This window comes from Excalfactoria chinensis, chromosome 2 (assembly GCF_039878825.1).
Source record: "Excalfactoria chinensis isolate bCotChi1 chromosome 2, bCotChi1.hap2, whole genome shotgun sequence".
Classification (NCBI taxonomy): Eukaryota; Metazoa; Chordata; class Aves; order Galliformes; family Phasianidae; genus Excalfactoria; species Excalfactoria chinensis.
In genome coordinates this window covers 2,447,280-2,468,200 of record NC_092826.1, presented here as the reverse complement: position 1 = coordinate 2,468,200, position 20,921 = coordinate 2,447,280, and the positions used below count along the sequence as shown (strand labels likewise).

General features: G+C 43.0%; 1 protein-coding gene across 7 annotated transcripts in view; it reads right to left on the bottom strand.

The window, feature by feature from the left end:
• TSNARE1 (t-SNARE domain containing 1) overlaps positions 1 to 20,921 on the bottom strand; it is a 444,328-nt gene that overhangs the window by 396,069 nt on the left and 27,338 nt on the right. Inside the window, exon 3 of one of the 7 annotated variants that reach the window (XM_072329111.1) lies at positions 6,031 to 6,133. The exons of the other annotated variants lie outside the window; for them this stretch is intronic. The gene's annotated coding sequence lies outside the window, so the exon portion shown is untranslated. The remainder of the gene's footprint in view (positions 1 to 6,030; positions 6,134 to 20,921) is intronic. 7 annotated transcript variants of the gene reach the window in all.

Below are 20,921 nucleotides of genomic sequence, written 5' to 3'. Positions count from 1 at the left end.
TCAGAAGTTGAGATTTTGTGTTTGTTTTCCGCTCATTAGAAGGACATGCTACTGGCAAAAATATGGGCAAATTATAGGTGGGTTCATAGCACAGATCTCTGCCAGTGAACTTCTCCTTGGCTAACATTAGATACTTCATAAACCATCATCATCACATTTGATTTAACTACGTAACAGAGGCAGAACACTCTCTTGACATCAAGATTAATTATGACATAATAGAAAGTCCATCAGCTTTCAGTCCTGTAAATATTAAATATCAGGCCTCAAAGGCAATTTCAAAACATGCTCATTTTTTCAAGGGAGAGAATTGTTTATCCTCTCAATACCGTGACTCAGCTACTCTGATTACTACCCAACTTTCCCCACCCTCCTTGTTCTCTTATAATGAGATTACAAAATAAAACGATTACAGCATATTGCAAATAACACGTCAGCCTATAGATTCCACCCCACAACCCTATTCCTCTTTTACCATGTGTAATTACCCGCTAATTTAGACAGTAAACTCCAGTGGTTTCCTTTTATTATGGCCGCCCTATAGCAGAGTTTGCATAGTTTGCTGCAAATACACAGCACAGAACATACAATAATGTGAGCCCTTTATGAGAGGTGCTGTGCATGAGGGCGTGCATGTGAGAACAAAGAGAAACTGAAGACGCTGGTGCTGTACCCTTCTTAAAAGGGTTCTGTCCCCATTTTGGTTGATTATGACACTTCTAGTACTGACTGGCACATGGTGACCAGCGGCCAGTAAATAGTAATTGAGTTGTTTTTTTGCAAACAAGGTATCAAGGCATTGAAACATTGAAAAACAGGTCATGGGGGAAAGGTTTTAAACTAAAAGAGGGAAGACTTAGATTACACATTAGCAAGAAATTACTCAGAGTGATGAGGCACTATAACAGGCCACACAGAGAAGCTGGGGTTGCCCCATCTCTGGAGGCGTTAAGGGCCATATTGGATGGGGCCCTGGGCATCCTTGGATGGCAACCAGTCCATAGCAGGGGAGTTGGAACTACGACCTTTACAATTTATTTGAATTCACAATATACTTCAATGATCAGTGCTTAAAGTTTCCAAGACGAGTATTTCTGGCTTAAGCAACACTAGATCATTGTGAGTAATCATGCACTTGAGGACATGAAGATTGATGACACGAGTCAACCTGTGTTAACTGCCTTAAAACAGAAAACCATCAAACCATCTTCAAATGCAAAAATGCTTTCTAGGGTTTGATGTTGGATCTTTGGATTCTGGAGACTACTCCTATGCAATCACTGCTTGACTCCTTTCGCTCCACTCTGTGGCTGCCAACAAAATGCCATTCCATAACTGCATTCAGTGATTTCTTCTCCCTCGTGATCCATGACTTGTAACCACTCACAACTATTACCATTCTTAGAGTGAGAGAAAGGGAGAGAAAGAGGAAAGGCCCGTGTCACATCTCCATAAAACAACCCTGAATTTGCAAACAGGTCAGACAGCTACCACCATTTGGCTGGAAGATAAACACCATCACCTTTAGGATCTCTAAACGCAAATGTAACTTGTAACAGCTCCTTCTTCTCTGCTTAAATAAGAGGACATCTGGATTTGCCTCTCTTGCAGAAAACTCACAGAATGCTCAACGCAGCTACAGAAATGCTGACTGCCATCCTAAAACAGCACAGAAAACCTGTCTGTATGTAAAGAAGGTGTTCTAACAAGTATAGAAAAAAAAAAAATCCAAAGCTGACAAAGTGTTAAGCTCATGGACGCAGCTAACTCAGAATATGCTGATGTGCCCTGAAAATCAAGAGTCTGAAGCCGGAGCTGCCAAAAAAATCTTGCTTGACACAGGACAGATTCATTGGCAGTTCAATGCATAAGTTAAGGCGGTGCACACATCACTTCTAAGACACTCTTGATTTTGGATGCTCGTTTTCTGCAAACTCCAGGTCAAATAATAGAAAAAAATCAATCCCTCCACTTCTTTAAAAAGAGTAAATGCATAAAGAAATAAGGCTACATTGTCGATCATGCCATCTCATGCAAAGCTCAAGAAATGATACCAACGTTCACATCTAAGGATGGAGAATGTTCTCCTTAGTTGCGCGCTCTACAATGTCAACCCAAACCACATGGGTGACATGGGAGAACATCTTCTTACTTTCTAGGGGAAGACTAGGGACCAGTTGCATGGAGATGACATTTCTCAAGGGAGGCAACCAAAGAAGATGAGTGGCAATTCTTTCAGTGCCGAAGAGATGAAGATGTCAACCCAATGAACCATTCATCATACAGTATCAACATGCATTCAAACAAAGCTGTCCTTTCAAGGGTGGTTTGCTACTCAAAACACCACTGTGGTTATCTTGTTCACCAGCAATAATGCAAGTTTTGAGATGCAGATAAAAAGTGAAAGATGTGACTGGAATTAAAGCCAGTCCTGTTAACTGAGAGAAAATCACTACACGAGTGAAACCACACTTAAAAATTAATCCACTGCTTCAACATTACCCAAGGAACTGACACAGCTCCATGCCATTCCCTCAGGTCCTGTCGCTCTCATCAGAGAGCAGAGCTCAGCACTGCCCCTCCACTACCTGCAAGGAGCTGTAGGCTGCCACGAGCCCTCCCCTCAGCCTTCTCTGCTCTGAAGAAATCAAGGGACCTCAGCTGCTCCTCACACCCTCCAGACCATTCACCACCATTGTAGCTCTTCTCTGAGTGTTCCCTAATAGTATTAAGTCTTTCTTGTATTGTGGTGCCCAGAACTGCACACAGTGCTAGAAGGGAGACCACACCAGCACACAGCAAATTGGGACAGTCACTATTTATACACAGTTGCAAGCATGCATATGTACACTTATGCATTGATATAAACTCAATTCTTCTGCAGTTGTCAAGCCTCTATCTGAAAGCACTACTGACCAAAACAAGGAGAAAGAAAACCACTCAATCACACAAGATTAGTCTGAATACCAAAGCTGATATTCAGTGTTCCTACCCAAACACAAATCCAAGTACAGGCTTAGCCCCAGTTGATCATTTCCTTGCATCACCTGGACAACTGAGTCATGGGTCAAGACAACAGGATGATGTCCCCAGGGAGGACCTGCTGGAGCACCCAGCATGGAGTGGTCTCTCTGGACCTTGGCATCCTCTGGCAAACACTTGGCCATATAGAGGAACAGAGCCTGGGCCAGGGAGCATGTTATGCTTTTGCTCCAAACTCTCCATGCAGAAAAGCTGCCTTCACCAGTGCTCACTCTGTGCAGGTCTCAAGCGCAAAGAATCGAAGTGCTATAAACAACTTAGCATCCTTCAAAAGGATAAGGAGGTGAAAAATAGCCAAGCTGAAAAGGCAAATACAGCCTCTCTGCTGTAGGAGATGTCTATCCACACATGAGGCTTTCAAGACTGCAATGCAATGACCAATGCAAAGACTGCAGCTGCAATGACCAGCCCCAAAAAGATCCCATCCACACTCCTCATCACATGGCACCAGACCCATGGAATCTCTGGAGGCATTCAAGGCCAGGTTGGATGAGATCCTGGGCAGCCTGATCGAGTGGTTGGCAATCCAGCTCAAAGCAAGGAGGTTGGAACTAGATGATCTTTAAGGTATCCTTCAACCTAAGCCATTCTATGATTCTACAAATGCATAAAACAAGCAGGGAGAGGGAAGTCAACAAGTGTCCAAGAGTATGGAGACAGAACTGGTTATAAAGATGGATGGGTGGATGGGTCAATGCATCACTAAGAGCCAGCACGCTGCCAACACCAGCCAGGGACTATCACCAACAATATACCTCTCTAAGTTTGAAGGCACTTTCACACTCATCACGTTTTATGTTCTCCATAATTCACACCACCAACTGCCAACTTGCACCACCCTTGCTTGAGTTGGGTGAGCAAGATGCATTAAGATATGGAGATGCCTCATCATTTAATCCACCTCCCACCACTAAAAATGTCTGCCCCATCATTTGCTTAGCTTCAGCAACTCCAAAGTGGTTTCTAACACATTGGTCTAGGTAGCTCCCAAAGGCCACATTCCCACACCACCAATCGTTTATACCATGCAGATGAAACCACACATCAAAGCAAGAGTTGGAAAGGGAAAACTATAAAGCTGAGAAAATACGCCTTCAGCAAAATTTGCTTTAAGGCATGACTAGTTAGCACTGAAAGCCAAATACTGTAGTTTTCAGCTCAGTTCCATGTAGGAAGACGCATTATGTCAATCCTCTCCATCCAAATATGGTGTTGGGGTTTACTCAGGAGAGCAGTGATACCACTGATGCTCTTTACACATACTGTTGCAAGGACATTCTGGGGCAATAAGCAGTATCATTCGTGGAAATCTCATCCAGATCAAAAAGGGCATCCTTCCAACTGATTCAACATTGCTGCTGCTGCAGGTAATGTTGGAACCTGAAGGAATTACTATGCAAAGCACTGCTCTCTCCCTAAACATGAGCCTTGCAGGTGATGAACCACAGCTGCTACTTCAAGGAGCGCTACAGACAAGCCAGGTAAATCCACAGCTGCTTCATACATCCTCAAGTGCAGTGGTAAACCATATTGAGGGAAAACTAAAAAGAACAGTGCCAGGAAAAGCCACCAGTGCTTTGCTTCTTGCTCTCTTGGCTAAGAATGGAGTTGCCACTTGTGAATCTGTTGCTGAAGCAGATGGTAAATCCCCTGGGAGGTATCCCCCTGTGCATCACAGAATCAGAGGATTATTTCAAGTTGGAAAAGATCACTAAGATCATCTAGTCCAACCAAAGCATGCTTCACTGCCAGGATCAGTCCTCTGAGCATCCAGGAGATGCAAGACCAGCAGTCCTCGGCCTGCTTTTCACTCTGCATGGGGGGCCCGGCCAGGCTTTACTCACTTTGGCAAGAGTTTCCAAGAAGAGGGATGCCAAGTCAAACCCAAAGATCTACAGAACAATGTGATTCTCGGTGATTTCAGGGAATTTTAAGCACCCATGTTTCAAAACACTGCCGTCATCCAGATTTCATTTTTTTTTTCTGTACACAGCTAGCTCTAGACATCAAAGACACGAAACCATCAAATGACAAGCACAGCAACAACAGCAGGGAACACAGAAATACGGCTGCAGCTGAGACACCTCCAAGATAAGAGTTGCTCTCTATATGAGTCAAGCTAAAGCACGACGCACAGGGACTCCTTCCCCAGCCTTGCCATCATATCTGTACATAGAAAGGAACATATCACCAAATCTTGCTCACTAGCTTTCTGTAGGATGGTTGTGTACTGTCTGGCTTGGCATAAAAATCAAGGATGTGGGAGTGAAAAAAGACAACTAGCCAGACCACCAGCTATGCCTGAGTAGGTAAACAGGTGGCTTTTTAAGTGAGTTAGATAAGTGGTATTTCTAATCACGTTAGCAGAGACACTTAAAACAATAACTCCTGGCAGGGTTCTATTTTGGGGAGAGTTTAAAAGGAATAAAAGGAAAGCTTTGTTTTAGAGAAGGAGGAGCTGAAAACCGGGCAGCCTGATTTAGTGGTTGGCAACCCTGCCCACAGCAGGGGTTGGAGCTCAATTACTTTTACGGTCCCTTCCAAACTAAGCCATTCTATGATTGTATAAACCATTTCACATCTCAATTACTTTTCTAAAAATGGGCATGTGAAGCTGTAAAGGTGTTAAAGGGTTTTAAGACTTCCAATTAGCAGAAGTGCATAAGTAGACGCTACCATTGGTTGCAAGGTATCTGTGATGGGATATGGGAGTCATCTGTTTCTTTTAATTGTGCTGTTTTCTTTAGGACTCTGATCTGGCCATGGGAGGAACATTCTGACCATTTCAGTTTGCATTTCATTTGACAGAACACGAACAGCCTTATTCAATCAGTATCTTTGCATTTCTCACCAGCAGGCTGTTTCTAGCTTGCTTACACACATACACACAAGAACCCAACCTTGCAAGAACTTCTGTCTTTATTTCTAAGATCTCTCCTCCTTGAAACACAACTCCTCCTGGCTATAAAAGCATCCAGTTATCCTCACCTTAAAAAATACTGATGAATCCTGAAGAAGCACTTCCTGTGTCCACCAAACCAGACAGCTGAGATGCAACTGAGAGCTGTGCCTCATAGCTCTCTGGTATTATCTGCAATTCAGATAATGCAAGATGAGCATTAGCCAGACAAATGGTGGACTCCTCAACATATTCATCTACCTTGCACCAGCTATTTAGCAGGCAATATTTCCTAATTTACTGCACTACAAAGAAAACGCAGCACCCATTTATCAGTCTATTATCAAGAACGGCCTCTTTCTTAACATACTATACATTGCTTTGCTCAATTAAAGCAAACAAGGAAGGTCTTCTTCGCATACTGCATGTAGATCCATCACTGCTTTGGTTATTACTTGCTGAATATAATTGTATTTCTAAAGTATTAATAAACACTTCTTAAATAAAAAGTGCTCTTAAAAATGGATGCTGTTCCCCCAGAAAGAAAAAGATAAAATCTCAGCAATGCTTTGTATCTGCCTGGAGCAGCAATCCCAGTCTTTGGTGACCTCTGCACAAACAGACCAAGCCAATTACACACTGTGACAGCAGGCTTTCCCCTCCTGCATCAGCTCCTGGTTTTTGGTTGAGAGAAACATCGAAAGGTCATGCAACAAATATCCATGTTACCACACACTCCAGGCTACAGACAACCGACCTAGAGGTTTAATCAAGATTTAGATCAAATTGTGCAAGGTGTTTTGGAAACATCGATCTTATTGAGTTGTTACAGGATGTAAATCCCAAGCACATTCCCATTTAACCTAAGAAAATCACTACATGGGAACACAGCTCAAACCTTTCCACTGCTTCCCTTTGTTTATCATAGTATTTGTGAGTAGATAAGTGGCAATCCAGGTGTGGGTATCCCCACCTCGTCCTTCAGCATACTACACCTGGGACATCCTCAGTGTCCTCTTGGGAATGTAATGGGGCAGATGGACATTTTTACAACTCTTCCAACAGGTGACAAAAGTAACATCATCAGCTTTTTGGAACCCAACAGACAGGACAAAGCAATGTGCAGCCTCTCAGCTTGCCTCAAGCCACCCAGGATGTCCTAAGGTGCATTTTCTGGTTGAGCAGTGCCAGGTTATTGTGCAATAACCATGTGGTTATAAAGACTCTTTCTCTGCTGGGCATCCTAAAGCACCTTACGTTTACTGCCCCTTTTAGGAAGGCAAACATGCAGCAGGGATTATGACTGGGGAATGTGTGTCTTCTAAGCACAGGTGCTTTCAACTGTGAGCCTCTTCCATTCCAGAAGCAGAAATTCAGGGTTTCTGAACTTCAGAGATGCAGTTGGGTCTATATTTCAGTGCTCACATTCTCATCATCCCTCTCCACTGTTGAGCACTGCTAAGAGCAACTAAAACCCAGGTGATTCTCCACTGGGAGAAAGAAATACAGGAGCACGCTCTTAGACAGCCTGAAACCTCACACAGCCTCTCCCAAGCTATAATATCTACAAAATCAGCTCATCCTACCTGTACCACAACCACAAGGGATCGGTGAGTCCAAATCCCATCTGCTACCCAAATGGGGAAGCTATTCCCTCCTTATGAAATGTTTACAGGGAGAAAAACTACCTCAGCCGCCCAGCTCACCCCAGTGCTTTGAGTCTACTCCAATCTGTTCCACCTACACTTACGAGCTTTCCCCAAGCAAAGCAAAACAGCAGACTCAGAGAGGAAAAATCCACCTGGAAAGCAAATGTTGCACAAAGCATCCCTCTAAAAGCATCCTGGGATGAGAGTGTCTGAGGGTGATGCTGTCCACCTGTTCTCACCACCAAGGATCAAGAGCAACAAACCCAGTGTAAGATATGCCAGATGGCAGGCATAGTAAAATTCAATGAGAAAGGAAAGAGAAGCTGGCAGAACCACGTGCCAAAACCTCAGTGGCAAGAGGTGGACATGGATTTCAACCCCTATGCATTGACAAAGACGCAATGATGAAAATATCAAAGGCCATCTATCCTTCAGTTCTATCTTCTTGGGATCAAGAAGGTGACATTCTTTTCTAAAACTCACAGCTAAGGTGGCTATTTAAGCATTATACATTAGGTTTCCTTCCTCCCACCACTCTTCTTTTTCATCTGAAGCACTCAGCCACGAACAGGACTAATTTATGCATGCACTGATAAAGGAATTGCTGCTGACTGTTTAGGCGAGATTAATTTCAGGATTGAGGCCAGAGAGAGGAAACTGATGGAAGAAATCCTTCACGATTGCGTGATGAGGTTGTAGTTCTATGAGTAATTGTGAGTTATGTGCCCAGCACCTTGGTCGTGGATGACACTCATTCCTTTCCACCCTTTCCAAATGGAAAATGTCATCCAAGCACACAAACAGAATGTTTATTTAAAAATAAAAAATAAAATGAGTTGGAGGCACAGATTTCTGCTTGCTTGTATGATGCCCATTACAGCTGCTGTCTAGAGGAGTTTGCCTGGTGGGTTTTCCAAGAGCGTCCCTGAGCTACAACACAAACTATGCCTGTCAGATGTTCACCATCCCCCTGAAACCTAAATAGCCTCTGGGGTGGAAACCAGGACAGTGCCAAGATAAATCAGTTATCAAAACCACTGCCTTGTACACCTGTATTACTAACACTGTCCTTGATTAGTAAAGCAGGAGAGATTTGAGGCATTCGCTTCAAACCACGTTACCTCCCTGATCCTCATTCCTACCCTGTCCATTTGCCTGTACATTTATCTTCACAACACACCCCTGATGCTGATAAAGGTCAATATTCACATCCCGCAAGTAAGCTATCACCAGACTTGCAACGGAAAGGTTATGGGATGCAGAAAAATCAGCCTAAGCTTCCTTGCTCCAACATTCACATCCTCGGTGCTGAGCCAGCTCTTGTTTTTCATGCACAGTCCTAAATGCATTGCAAGGACTAGCTGTCTGTAGTGATGCCCCGTTCCTTCCAGCTTGAAAGTCAACTGCAACCAGCTTCCCCTTTTGAGCAACAAAACACTTGTACAAAGAGGTTACGTGATGTTTTAATGTTCACAAAACTCAGCTGCATGGAAACTGGAGGGGAGAAAGGAGTGCCCTTTTCCGAAGATATCTTGACTCCATCTGGACCCATCACCTTCCATTACTCAATTGCCCTTGTGGGAATTCTCCATGCCTTCCCCTATGCCATGCTCAGGACTAAGATGTGAAAATAACTTACGACAGTTCCTGCTGGCACGACATTGACTCTCTCCTAGAGGATGAATTAGCAGATGGGTCCATAGGAAGATGGCTGTACAAGAGAGCTGGACAACTGGAGTCTTTCCAATTCAGTAACTACAGCCCAAAAGACCAAAGATACAGAGATCCTTCGGGGTCAGAACCTCTTTCCAAGGGTAAAAATGGAGTCAAGGAAGATATCCGCTGCCTGTTGCATGTGGTTTTGAAAGGGTGGGCAGGCTAATTTATGTCTGCATGGGTGGTTTTACTATTCCCTGAAGTCTTGCTTTGCTTGCTTATTCCCCAGTCAACCCACTGTATTACTCCAGCAAAATAACCAAAATACCAAGGAGCTTTCGAAGTTAATATGATGTGCTCACAAGCATCTTCCATCATGCAGAACTAAAATTAAAACATACACTTGGCCTCGCCTCACTCCCTGAAATTCATCATGTGGAAACTTCCCTGTGTCATGTCAAGAGATTCCCGACAGCAGAAAGAGCAAATGGAAAGCTGCAAGCACAGCAGAACTGCTCTGCCAATAGCAGATTTTGATGCAAGGTCCAAGCTCCACTGCCATACACCCATCCTAGCAGAACAGCTGACAAACTCATTGATGGAGTTAAAAGCCTATCTAGATATATCCATAGCAAGCTACAGATGTTGAAAGATTTCACCTACGGAACTCTAGATTTGCCTCAGGTGCAGTGCTAGGGAGGTACCCTACTCACTAAACAACGGTGGTTGGCGTCTCTTAAATGCATGGATATTTATGAAGTATACTGCAGTGGAAAGGCTTCAAAGCTGGATGACAGCCATCCCAGGCTCAACCAAGTGCATTACTTGAGACAACACAGCTGCCTTTAGGAGCATTCTTTCTCAGTGCATGGAGATGGTCATCCTCCAACAAGGACATGGGAGGTGACAGCCAGGAGAAGACAGGTTCGACAATATCCAAGTGGCAAAAGGCACCTTTCAGTGAAAACCACTGCTGCAGGTCTAATACAAAAGGGTTCACATTCTAGCTTTGCTACTGCGCTGCCACGGGAGAAGTTAAAACTGGAAGCTTGCAGAAAACTGCAGAAGAAAAAGGTCAGTATAAAGCTAAAGGAGCAGGTGGGAGCAAATGCAGTGTTTAATGGTTAAAACACCATGACACGTGACAAGGTTTGGCATTCTTTAGTGAAAAGAGGTGCTGGAAGCCATCTGTGAAAGCATCTCTGTCTCCATGCATATCACTAGCTCTTCACCCTATAGAGAGCTATGGGGCCAGACAGCTGTACCAGAGCAGAGGTAAATCCTGGTGTCCATGGTACGTCCAGCCTTAGGACTGCTCCACTCCAGCTGAGATGAGCAAATCTGTAAGAGACCATTGGGATAACCCAATGTCAGTGCTCTACTATGAAAATGCCATTAAGCAGTCAGGCACCACCACAGCAAGTGAAGTCATTTCCAAGTTCTTGCTGCAATCCCTAACAGTTTTCATTATTATTAATCTATTATCATTATTGTTAACAAATGACCTCTTTCTCCATGTGTGTGACAAATTTCTCTGCGTCTCTTTACATCAGGACCACAGAAAGAAATCTGTGACCATCTTAGATGCTGCCTGGCTCAGCAAACACAGCTGCCTGCACTTAGGATGCATATTTTGGGGTTGAAATTGAGATGCTAAAATAACCACAATGGAGGAGTGGTTGCATTTACTTCTGAAATAGGGAGACACTTTCCATTTCTTCCCTCCCTGTCTTCCAGCTGACTTTTCCAGCCTATAGAAGGAAACAGGAATTGCAAAGCTGTGAGGGAGAATCATCTTCTCCCCATCACAAAAATGCAGATGTGCATCCCATTGCAGCTGGGCGAGCCACCAGTATCAAGCTAACCCCACCAGCACAGCTCTGTGAGACATGCCTATAGGAAAACGAAGCAAGAGGATCAAGAACTAGAAAGCAAAATTGCAGTGCTGTCCTGGCTGTGATGAATGGGTGTTTTCCTCTACTCCATCACAGAATCCAATGGAGCATCCAAGAGGCCACCAAGCCAAACTCAAGGGCCTTCATCATGCTTGCAGTGCGTGTTGTGGGAGGAGAAATGAGAAGCCTGACATCTGCTGCGTGCAATCAGGTCCAAATAATCAACGTGGTCAGGAGACTAAAATCACATCAACCAAGAAAGTGAAGATAACATCCCCTTAGTGATGCCACAATAGTCTGTATAAGACGTTGGCTCAAAGCATACTTAGTGTGCTGCTGAAACACCCACTTCTTTAAAAATCATATCAGCAAGGATCATGCACAGAGGAACCAGAAGGCATTTTTACTGGTGCAGGAGGTCAAATCAACACGACAAGAGGTAATAGCTTTACATTGGGCCAGGTAAGGTTCAAGTTGAGTATAGGGAAAAATTTCTTCTCAGAAAGAGTTGTCAGGTATTGGGAAAGGCTGCTCAAGGAGGTGGTGGAGTCACCATCTCACCGTCCTTGGAGGTATTCAAGAAATATGGAGATGTAGCACTGAAGGATGTGGTTTAGTGGGCATGGTGGTGATGGGCTGATGGTTGTACTAGATGATCTCAGAGGTCTTTTTTCCAACCTTCTTAATTCCATTATCCAAAAACAGCTTCGTTCTGTGCTGTGGAAGCCCTCCCAGAGCAGCAACACCAGGTGTCACAACATAACCCTACTGCAAGGCTGTAAATATTCTTTGGAAAACAACTCAATCTTGTTGATACATCAGGTCCTGCACTGCTCATGGATGATGTACACATATTACAGCCCCCACAGCACGCTTCCAGCATTGGCTGTTTTTGCTGTTATGATTTCTCCTCACCTTGAGCTGGCAGCAAAACAAGCAGGGTCCAGAGTTTCAGGTCAGGGAAAGACAGCTCTCAAAGACAAAAATATCACTTCACTGCAGCAAGATCTTCAGAGCTGGTTATCCAGTGCTTCAGATGACTCTAACATCATCTATGAATTTAAAATTGTACACAGACTTCAACACCCTCTCCCAGACTAAATGCATCATCTCCCATGCAGCAGCCCCTCCTTCATGCAAACCCGACTTAACACCATTAAGCAGGTCAGACAGTCCCAATCATTTGCAGGATCAGCTGCATTCCAGCTATTGGGCAAGATGAAGAAACACCAGCTCAACAGTCAGGCTGACCAAAATCACATTACCACCTCCAAGCCTTTTTAAGACTTGCACAAGAATCATAGAGCTGGAAGACTTTGCCAAGGAGGAACAACTCTTCCCCAGAAGGCATCAAGCACTGCAATAGCTCCACAAGAGCACTGGATAATAACAGCAACAACAATAATAAATAAACTCCAGTCTTATTCTTATATTAACTCTAGGTAGGCTTTAAATTTCAACCTTTTGTGTTCACCTTTGAGGCTGGAAGAACCCACAAGTTCACAAAAGGTGCTGGGGCGTAGATCCACCACAAGATGAATCTCTCAATCGTTACTAGATGATCTTAAAGGCCCCTTCCAACCCAGACCATTCTATGATTCTATGATATGGCTTCATTTCCAAGCTTTTTTAGCCAAAATTCTTAAAACTGGGGCAGAAAAAGAGGGAGAAGATGACACAGCTCTCTGCAAGCAGCTTCGGGATGTGAAAGGCATTTGTTTCCATCGCTCACATTTCAGATCCAAATTGACAAGCTGACAGAATCTGTGGAAGTACCTTGAAACACCTCCTCGTCACAACTGCTCTTTGCAAAGGAGAAGCAGCTTAAAACTGGCATTTATTTGGTAGAGATTGCTGGATAATCGGACGTCTTCCACAGAAAAGAAATCAGTCATCCCTAATTCTGTGCTTTTATTTTCTATTAAATGATACCCCCACACACACCCACAGAAACAAACAAACAAACAAGCAAAACACCCAGATTTATTAACTGATTCCTCTGGATTATTAATTGATTCCCCTGGATCCACCTCATGAATCCCCAGTGGTTTCAGAGCATCTTTAGGTGGTATCAAAGAACATGACAGCATTTTTCCAGGAGAAATTCAGGAGCTTTTAGCTTCTGCCTATTGAGGTGTTTTTTTTTAACAACATGGAGCAGGAATTCAAGACTCATCAGTTGATCAGTTGTATTCTAAAGGAAAGAATGAGGTGGAGATCAACCTGCATACAGGTTTCAAGGCACCTGACTCAAGCCAATGTGCTCAGGTCTTCATTTCCTAACCTGAATCTATCAGAAAGGTGCTGAACTCTGTGAAGTGCTTTGAGATCTCTGGCTGTGCTACACAGTGTGAGTACCTTGAATGCAGGTAATCCAAAGCAAACCGCTACAGGGAGCTAACGGCGCAGCCTATCTGAAAATAGACAGAAATCCCCACCAAAAAACATCTAAGTCGTCATGACAGAAAAATAAATCCCAGCAGATTGTTGCTAGCATTATATGAATCATCATGTTGTTATAGCAACTTCGGATCTGCATCGAATCTAAAAACCAAGCGCAGCTGAAATAATGTAACAGCATTAAGTAAAAATGATATATAACGAGATAAAAATGGATCGGCTCGATCTCTGAGGAGCACCCACACTTATTTCTCACCCTCTTCCCTCCCTTTGAAAACATTGCTTTCCTGTATTTAAACAAAGATAAGAGACTCGGAGCTTATGGAGGAGAAGCGGAGCACTAACAAGCTTTGGAAATTCAATAAGAGTTTTCAAAATGAAAAAACACCTTTAATTTAAACCCAATGCAACTCTCAGTGACGACCACCAGAACCACCCCAGCCAACTGATCCCGTTGCTCCAATGTACTGCAAAATCCACTGCTTCGAATACTAATGCACCCCATCATTCCTGCCTGTTCAGGAGCACTAAGCACAGAGATCCTGAGCAAAACTGAAGCAAGAAAGGAGATGCACAAGGTGTATTTCTTAAGAGCTGTGAGTGTTATGTGGTTATTTTATTCTAAGAAGTGCAAAGCATCACCAAGGTGTCTGCTTCTGCAGTTTGTATGCAACACCTCACCATCAAGGCTTCACAAGCATCTCAGAAACCACCCTTTTGTCCCAATTAGTGCCAGAGATGCAAAGGAAGCACCACAGGGTGCTGATCTGCTCCTCCTCCCTAAGGATGCTGCCATAGTCTCAGAGGTTTGAAGAAGGAGACAAAAACAGAAAGAGAAAGAAAGAAGGGTAATAGCTGGGAGATTTGCAAATTTGGCTCTTGAGGATTCAAGCAAATTAAAAACAAACAAAAACAACCCCGCAGCTCCAGTCCCAACAAAGTCCCATTAGTCTCAACAAGCGCGCTAAAACATTTCCTGTAACTCAATTAATTAAAAGCTAATAAAAAGAAACAGTCTAACTACTTCTTTCAGAGTTCATGACAGCATAAGCATCGCTCTGGCCCAGACAGAAGAACTGTTTTCTTTCTTCTTCTTCTTTATATGCTTTTTTTTTTTTTAATGCATTTATTCATTAAAGTTTCCTCGTAGGCTGTGTAATGAGTCACTTCTCCCTGCTTCTCTAGATAGTGCAAAGGATTCGAGAGCTGGGGGGATTTAAACAGCACTGAGGCACTTGCAAAGCCTGTTGGAAAAGCTTCTAGTGGAGCCACAGCTCCAAAATCCCTCTTAGATGTATGGGCTCCAAAACCTCTTCGTTATCACCATAGCTATGCCAGAACTTGAGCCTGGTTGTTAACTCGCCTGCATTCAGCACAAAAAAAAATGCTTCCTCTTCTCTACCCAAAAATAACTCATCAAGCTTGTTTTCCTCCCAAGAAGAGTTTGGGAGGAGAAATACAGAGCTCTGACAGCAAGCAGGATGGATGCTACTCCTCCTATGGATGTGGTAGCTCAGAATGTGATGGACCTACTTCTGCACAAGTGAAATACAGAAGGAGAGATCACAGAAGATGGTATTATCAACAGCTTGAAGCATTTTGTCTCTTACCCTTGAAGTCAGCAGCTGCAAGTCCCAAGATGTATGAAGGTGGGTGGGAAGAAGGGTGCAAGCAACTATTCTTCATGTGGTTTCCTGGTGGGGAGCAAGAGTCCATCAGATCAGTATCATTAAGCTAAAAGAAGAGCCCAAGAGAGAAACTCTCCATCATCACCAATGGTGATGGAGTGTGCCCAAGCTGGTACATCCTAGCCTGGTTCCAGTGTTGATCTCAGGCACCCCTAAACTTTTCAGGACTTCCAAACTAGAGCACCTTCCACTGCTCCAAGGCAAAGATCAAAGGAAGCTTTGAAGAAGGTGTGATACCACTTTGGGGAGAGGCTGGACAACAGGAAAGAACAAGTAATTGCCAAAATAGCACAACTTGAGGTCAGCTCTACTATCAGCACGGCTTTCCATTAATGGTTCAGCCTTATCCATGTGTTGTGGTGGAGGACCTGGAATTGTTGTGTTGATGGTCATAACCATCTGTCACAGTAGAGATCTTCCACCTTGCCCAGAATCATACAACAGCTTAGGTTGGAAAGGATCTTTAAGATCATCTACTTTCAAGCCCCCAGCTGTGGGAAGAGCTGTCACCCATCAGATAGGCTGTCCAAGGCCCCAACCAACCTGGCCTTGAACACCTCCAGAGCTGAAGCATCCACTGCTTCTCTGGGCAGCCTGTTCCAGTGCCTCACCATTCTCTTAGTAAACAATTTCTTCCTAACATCTAACCCAATTTTTTCCTCTTTTAGTTTAAAGCCATTTCCCCTTGTCCTATTACTATTAAGATGGTGTAATAAGTCAGCCCCCCCAAAGAACAAGACGCAACATGGCGTCTTTTCCTTTCCTAGCATTTATTCTATCTGGGGGGGGGAAAAAAAAAGAGAAAAAAGAGAAAAGAAAAACACAAAACATAAAACCTGAAGAGAAACAAACTGAAAACAGAACCTAGGAAAATAGGAAAAGTCTGTTTTAATTATTTTTTTTGCTTCCACCTAGACTCCTTCTCCAAAGGGTTCACATGCCAATCTAATAATAAAACTGTCATAAGGGTGATGTGATTTTAGTTTTCAAGCTGAAGGTTGCTAAGGGAGGCTGTTCCCAGCAGCAGCAGCAGCACTGCACAGCATTTGTAAAAGGCCTTTGCAGCACCAGACACTGATTTTTGAGTAGGAAGAATATCACAGTTTTCTTGAAAAGCCCCAGAAAAAGATGCAGTCCTGGAAAGAGGTGGAAAAAAAAAAAAAACAAAAACAAGAAAAAGGGTAATAATTTAGAAACCTGTAGAAGTGTGGATGTAGAAAAGTAGAGGTTCGGGTATGCCATCAGGTAACACCCAACCCTGCAAGTTGGTGTGCATCAGCTGAGCTTCATTTGCTGTATTTGCACAGACGTGGGAGAAGCTAAAGACGATGCAGTGATCTCACAAAGAGCAGAAATAGGAACAGTTATTGTAATGCCTTTACGGCAGTGCATTCAGCTGCGGGAAACATGGCGCATCTAAATCCTGAGTTTGCCATTAAAAATGAAGCATCGCTTCCCAAGTGGTTTACCTGGCATGGGACAAGCTTTTTAGAATAAATAAGGTATACGTACAGGGAGTTGCACAAAGCTGGTCAAATACAAATAACACCCTTAAAAGCAGCAAACAAGCAAACATAGCAGATACTTTCTGTATAAAATGGTGAGATTTAGGAACCTGTTTCAACCTGCAGGATTTACAGGGGAAATACAATAAGGAGGTTTACCAAGGACTTAACGCAAGGACATAGCCATGAAGGGAGCAGGAGAGGGAGATGGAATAGCTATTTACCTTTACACACTGCGCTGAAGATTATTGAATACAGATTTATAAATGGCTTAATTCATGCAGTCAATGCTTCCAGCCGTTAGGTGCTTTAATTCTTTGCAGGTTAAGCAAAGCAGAGTGGGTAGATGAGATATATGGATAGAGGTGAATAATTAGGGAGGAAACAAGCTGCTATTCTGTAGGTATGTGTCTATATGGGGTTATGTCAATACAGATATACAACTGTGTTATTTAAAGGAGAATGCAATATATTAATGATGACAAAAATAAGGTGAAGACTAGCAAATGGTCCCCAACAACCAGAAGTGAAGGCAGAGGCAAAAGCTGCCATACCCTGATTCTGCACAGACTTCTGGCCTCCACATCCCCACTTCTAGCTTGATCATCATTTAACATGCTCACCATCACTTAGAGAATCACAAGACCATTAAGGTTGGAAAAGGCCATTAAGATCTCCTAGTCCAATTGTCAAACCATCCCCACCATACTCACTAATCCACGTCACTTGGTGACATATATACCCTTTTCTTGAACACCGCCAAGGACGGTGACTCCACCACCTCCCTTTGCAGCCTGTTTGAATACCCCACTGCTTTCTCCAAGAAGAAATTTTTCCAACTATCCAGCTGGACTTAATGGGACATCTGAGACGAACAAAACAAAAGGATGAGGGTGAATCCCTCTATTTCCATAACTAATGTAATGTAAGGGGACTAAGCCTTGGAGCTGTTGGAGCAGGTACAGAGGAAGGCCATGAAGGTGATCAGCACCTCTCCCATGATGAAAGCCTGAAGGAGTTGGGATCCTTTGGAAAAGAGAAGGCTCTGGGGAGACTTCATTGTGATGTACTTAAAAGGAAGCAGGAAGGGGAACGAGTTTTTACACAGGTAGATAAAGATAAGACAAGCGGGAATGGATTCAAACTGAAAGAGGGGACGTTTAGGTTGAACGTTAAGAAATTTTTTACGCAGAGGGTGGTGAGGCACTGGAACATGTTGTCCACAGAAGCTGAGGATGCCCCATCCCTGGAAGCATTTGAGGCCAGTTCCTGGGCAGTCTAATGGCTGGCAATCCTATCCAAAGCAAGGATGTTGGGACCAGATGATACCTTCCAGCCCAAGCCATTCTATGATTCTATGTTTTAGAAAACAAGTTATCATAAAAAAAGAGGGAAATAAAAAAACAACGTGGTTATTTACATATTCCCTGCTTGACCATTGTGGCTGCTTCACATATACTACCAATGAGCTCTGCTCCAGAACTGGACCACCTTTTCTATTGCAAACTGACAATGGGATACGCTATTTTAACAAAAATACAGCCAATTACAGTGGAACCAATAAACCAGAAAGCCAAATCCGTTGTGGCTTTCTGTTTGTAAGGTTTTCAGGGTATGTTTGCCTCTCTGTCTCCAAAGCACCACGGTTTCTCTCAGTTCTACCCAAGCGAGCAGCAGTAATTAACTCTCCTGCAGAACACGCTCATCAGGGTCCAGGGCTCAGGTGCTTCATTCAGAGTAAAGGATGGAACTGATGGGGTTAAGCCAAGCCCATAATGGCTAGGAAATGGCAAAACAAATTTAATTTACTGCTGCTCCACTTCAGGCAATTCCCTTGTTGCTACTTTAACTCGTCAATGAAGAAAAAACAACAGTATTATGTGTGTATATATACATATATATATATATATATATGCATACTTTTTTTTTTTAACTATGCTACGCTGTTGGTAGCTGTACAAAAATAAACCTTTTCACTGCACAAAGACACAAAACCTAGGTATTACCTACAAGGTCTCATCAGATCAAGGAGACAGTTTTTAAAGGCTATCAGACCACCGGTGCCATCAGCACCAACATTAGCCAAGAAAAATGTCAGTACCCGGTTTCTACCACGGAAAGACTTTTCTCCCACTTTAGCTATGAAGATACGTCTTATTTTCTAAGGTTCGTTATTGACACGCTGTCTACGTGGCTGAAGGAAATCTGGCTGATGACAAAGGATTATTCAGATCAGCATAGCATCTGCTTTAGACGGAAAACAGGGTAACCAAGATGTGCTGAAAACAACTTGGTGTATAGCTAGGAATCAAAGAAAACTGTGCAGAACAGATTGATACTTGCAAAGACGTTAGGCAACACCCTCTAACCTACTCAGCACAGCCATCCTCACTGACATGCTGTTTCTTTAGTAATACCAGGAACCTGTAGGCAAGATTTCATCTAGGCAGGTTCACATTCATCATTTTCTGTGATGCTAAAGCTTTCGGATTAAATTTAAACCACAGAGGAATTTATACATGGGTGCAACCTTAAAATATGAGGAGGGAAACCACTTTGTGTCCATTGTTTAGGTGCACAAATGGGATGCTGGAGATGGAAGACTTCAATAGATCCAGCTGAGGTCAGGGACAGCCCATCAACATCTGCACAACCTTTGCATCTCACTCTGCTCCCAACACTCTTCTTTCCCCAATGCTCCATTAATAAGATCAGGGACATCCTTCCCAGCACTATCAGTGCCTTGTCAGCTAAAATTCAAATCAATCAAGCCCTGGAAGCAGATGAAGCAAATAACTCAATCACGTTCATCATTTTAACTTACCCTATTGATACATCAGGTCAACCTTGAAATCTCTATTCACATTATCAGCTTTCACAATATTAAGATAATCACGCAGAAGACTGATTAGAAGTTTCTCTTAATTTCGAAGCATAAGAATTACCACATGGGAACACTTTATCTACTTCATTACCCCTCTTTGTCTACAGAGAGTGCTTCCTTCCCCAGAAATTAGGACAAGGAACACCGTGCTGAACAAGAAGCACCTCAGCCTTTATTTTACCTAAAGTGTCTGGATGATGATCTAATTCCTCATGATTGATTTGGAAAATGATTGAAAATATCCACCTTAACACCATTCAATTCTCTCAGCTCTGCTTTGATGGGGTCATGTGCAGAATATGTCCATGTCTGCACTTTGTTAGGCTGCAAAGTTCATGTCCTCACAGCCCACTCTCTGTTGTCCATCCATCTACAGACAGTCTTCAAGTCATAGTCATGGAGTCATAGAATGGCCTGGGTTGAAAAGGATCTCACATCATCTGGTTTCAAACACCCCGCTATGTGCATGGTCACCAACCACCAGACCAGGCTGCCCAGTGCCACATCCAGCTTTGAATGCTTCCAGGTATGGGGCATCCACAGCCTCCTTGGACAACCTGTTCCAGTGCATCACCACACTATGTGTGGAAAACTTCCATCTAAGACCTAACCTAAACCTCCCCTGTGTTAGTTTAAAACTATTCCCCCCCGTCCTATCACTATCCATCATCATAAACAGTCAGTGTCACATAATTCAACAGTCAACAGTAGAAGAGGAAAAAAGAACTAATTTTTATCATCTTAAAGTCAACCGTTCACCTCCAACTAGCTATTTTTCTTCCTACAAGAAATAAAATGCAGCAACATTTTGTTATTTATGGAAATAGATGTTTTTCTCCAGCGGGTGTGCAGACGGAAACAATTTGTATCCAGATTTTAGGATTATTTAAAGAGAAAGGGAAAAAAAAAAAAAAAAAAAAAAAAACTAAGGACAAACTAATCAAATAGCCCTATTTGGGGAAAAAAAAAAGAACAACAAATGTTTTAACTGAAGCTCACCACTCCTGATAGCAGCTATCAAGAACGCAGATATAATCATTTATTTATCTCACACGCAGCAAGAAGACTTCACAAAACAAGAAAAAAAAAAAATCACAAGGGATGTAGCCCAACGACAATCTTCTCCATTAACTCAAGAACAATGTTCTACTGAATATTTCAAGCGCAATTACACTGTAACAAAATGGCATCATGCCACAAAGTCCTATAAATTATTCTCTCTCAATACTTCCCTTCCAAGCAAATTTGCCAGGAGGCTGAATAAATAAAGTGCTCTGAGATCAAAGGATGAAAGGCGCTGAAG